General features: G+C 39.8%; 1 pseudogene; it reads right to left on the bottom strand.

The window, feature by feature from the left end:
- Window positions 1–281: 281 nt before the first annotated feature.
- Window positions 282–3,779, bottom strand: LOC125517115 (annotated as a pseudogene).
- Between the last annotated feature and the right edge of the window lie 259 nt (window positions 3,780–4,038).

Genomic DNA, 4,038 nt, shown 5'->3' on the forward strand with positions numbered 1-4,038 from the left:
AAAACCGACGTCTCCTCTTGTCAAGGATTTTGAACGACCAGCATTGCCAGAAAAATCGTTCAAAATCTTCCACCACCATTTCAAGTATATTCATTATATAACCACTAGGAAGTAGGAACACGTTCGCTAGAGTCGTGTTATGCATAGGACAAATTTTGAACGATTCACAGACGAAGATTGAATACTGCTGGACATGCATATAAGTGAGAAGGGCACTAGCCGCTAGATTTGCATGTCGTGCACAGCTTGGGCACAAGTATCATTTGTGGAGCAGATTCGCATTAGCTAATGGTGCATCATACTAGTCCATGTTTCAACAGGGCAACCCTCAAAATTGGTGTGCTACATATATAAGACTTACATACACAACGGTAGCATGCATTATTCAAAAGAGCAACATCCTAGTGTAATCCTCCAAGGCGGGGAGCCTCTGCTCATCGTCATAGCCATACATGATGCTGACCATCCTTGCAAAGTTGAGAGACGCCCCGATGAAGCTAGGTGGTATTGTGGACTTTGTCTGAGAGAAGTATTCCCTGTTTAGATCCTCCCATTCACCCGCTATCATATCCAACATGTGCTTCTCCGCATCAGCATGAGGGTTTTCTCTCTGGTACAAATCCTTGTATGATCCGTCTAGCCCTTCCTGCAACTCATCCTGCATGGGACACATAATTTCTTTTCAGATCATGCCTAATGTTGTCAATGTCAACTTGAATGCACACGCACCAGGATATGGTACGAAATAACTCATGTAAATAATTAGTATTACTAATTATATAGTCTTGTGCATAAACTTCTCGGTGTGTTCTGACCTTTGCACTCCCCATGTCATCCCAGAGCCTCATGATCTTCGCAGGGCAGGAGACGACCTTGAGGATGTGGTCGTTGTTGTCCTCCGTTAAATCATGCCCAAGCATGAATAAAAGATGCATAAATAAAAGTGGTGCTCCTGAAGTGATGACACCATTTCTTAGGTAGTCCTCCGATGTAGGAACCTGATTAGTAGATAGCCATTTTCCCTCGATCATGAATCCATCAAACAAGGTTGCCCACTGCAAGAAAAAAGGCATGAATGCAATATAATTCTTCCAGTGTTATTTTCTTATATTGTATTCATTACAATTAATCGCAAGTTATATAGTACACAGAAATATGTGAGGTGGTACTATTAATATATTTATTAGTTGCTTAGACAAATTAAACTAAAGAAAATGAAAAACCATTTCGAGTAGACATACTGCTTGCTTGAGATGATTGATAGGGTTCAATCCATGCTCTTTTCTGACCATATCAGCGATATCATTTGTGATGGTATAAAGAGCCTTGTAACATGATATCATGTAACTCGGCAGTGACTCGGCAGCTGCAAGATCCCACCTGTCAAAATATGAACTTTGCGCGTGAAACTTTTATAACAATATTTTTACATTATGTGTTTATGTATAAGGTCGCAACTAACCCATGAGTTTGATTATACCATTAGCAAAAATATGCCATTCTAGGCATAAGCAGCCTTGAATATGCAATGCTTTCTCTTTTTGTATGAATATATATATGAATAATTATAAAACTATTAGTATATCAAGATATTTCTCGCAAAGGCCTAATGTTTGTGTCAAACCAATCCTAATACCTCTGTAAACATGATGTGTCAAAATTATAGAATTTTTAATGTGCAATTAGACATATCTAAGATGTCATTCATTCACAAACAAAAGTAATTATACTTCATTCCTAAAATGCAATGTTGTTGTTATTACGGGAACATCAATACTCACATTTTGATCGCCTCATTAAAGCGAGAGAGCTCCTCTTGTGTGGCGACAAGATCAAAGATGTCGTCCACAATGTAGACCATTGAGATAACCCGATATCTTGAGAAGGAGAAACCCTCAAGGATAGTCATGGACCACATGTACCATTTCAGAACTTGGTCATTTCTTGAGACAATCCCAAATCCACCCACCATCTGTGTGAAAATGAAGTTTTCATAGTAAAAAATCACCACATCTTTAATTGTGCGAATACATGAGCAAAAAAATATGTTAATCTATTAATTCCAAGTGAGTTCTCTCTTATCAATATGCAGGTGGGTCAATGTCCGCAATAACTAATAATGGAAGGAGTGTATTTTTTTATATTCCTACCTCTTAACCTCTTGCATTTCACTCTGATGTTGCAACTTCTTCATCTGAAATTCTGCAAGTGCCAGCTTCTCAATTGCAGTGTGCCTAGTAGGCAAGTTCTGGAGGTAACTCAAATGATGCCTAGCCTTGTATTGCCTCAGGCTCACATGGTAGGGATGGTCTAGTGACTTCATCACATATCTCGCAAGGTTTGGCTCCAAATACTTAAGTGCAAATTTCATGTGCTTACTTGAGAATTCCTTTGCCTTGTAGAGTGAAGCTTCTCCCATGTTGAGGTGTGACATGTCATGCAAGCTCAGCAACCCTCTAAGGTCTTTGCTATGCCTAAGGTTGAAATCACCATTATCGTTTGTGAACTTCTGAAGAACATCGTCTGCCATACAGCGACAAGAAGGTGTCTTAGGTGCATGTCATACATAATGAAAATAATACGTCTCATGAGAGGTGCTTCTATTGTACACAAGGGACCGTTATTTTTTATTATTAAACTTGGTTACTCTAAGGCTAATTTATTATTAGCAAAATTATCACATAAAATCATCGTTGACCAAATTGCACTCAAGTTTCCAAACTCGTGTGTTTGTCTATCCCAACACACTAAACTAGTATTTTACTGACCTGCCGAAACATAATATCCAACTTCTCTCATCAGCCTTAAGGAAAGGGGTGCGTCAAGTAGATCATCACTATGGAGGAGATCCATAGACGAGTCCATTATGTTATCGATTTCATCCTGGAAATAGTTGTCAATGCAGAGGCGTTTGAGGTGATCAACCATGCTCAACATTCCTTTGTTGCTCTTCGGATGTTGATGAAGCAATGCTTGAACATTCATTAGGCTTTCCTGGTATTGCACATAGAGCAAACTTCTTTTTAAAAAGAATACAAAATCTAGATAAGTGCAATATATATCATATATTATTTGCATTCAACAATAGGCGATATCATAGGAAAATAGTGCATATAATGTAGGTTTATATTTTATTAACATAGTTTGGAAATTAACAATAAAACATAGAGATTGAAATTGTGCCCATTCCAGAAACATCATTAATTAATGAAACACACATTTTCTGTGTCTCGCTGGTTCCTGAATAGAAGCAATTATTCAAAGTTATCTTGAAAAGGCAATCCATGAATTGCTAGACTGTGGTTAAAAGATTCTTGTGGACGGATTAAATTTTTGACTCGGTTTATACAACATGAATTTAGGGACGAAGGCAGTATAATTAGCGAGAAAAAGGCACACAAACTTGCATGCTAATTGCATTCAAAGTACATGCCAATGTTGCGGTCTATATATGTCTGTACCGTAAAAATATATACCTGGAAGTCAAAATCATCGGACAGCTCATGGGACACAGGCTCCCGCCCGGGATATATCACTGGCGAAGGGCGAATTAACCCACGGTTTCGGCCACTCTGGCCACCATTTCTGGCCACCGGCAAAGCCGAATGGAACAATGGCGCGAAGGAGGATAAGGAGAAGCATACATGCGCAGCAGCCATCACGTGCTTGACTAATGTGATTTGCTACAGCTGATCGGCTGATGTTGTATCGTGGATGATATGGGATGAACAAGAGTACGTAGCAGGCTGCTGCTGCTATGTCTTGGGATGGATGGGGGATACGAGCAATGCATGCATGTCCTCCAGATTTATAGGGTGAGGAGAGGAGGCGAGGTTGCAGCCGCGTCGATCCTCCACCGAGTGGCGAGCCGTGTGGAAAATTTACTAAACGTCATGCATGCGCTAATCTGGTTTTGTTTTTCGTCTAGGGCTAGTGTACCATCCATTCTTTGTCTGGAGAGTGCACCATGCACCTTGCTAACTCTGGACTCCGATGTCTAGTCTGGTCGTCGTTACGAGACAAATACATATATATTTG

Source organism: Triticum urartu, chromosome 6 (assembly GCF_003073215.2).
Source record: "Triticum urartu cultivar G1812 chromosome 6, Tu2.1, whole genome shotgun sequence".
Taxonomy (NCBI): domain Eukaryota; kingdom Viridiplantae; phylum Streptophyta; class Magnoliopsida; order Poales; family Poaceae; genus Triticum; species Triticum urartu.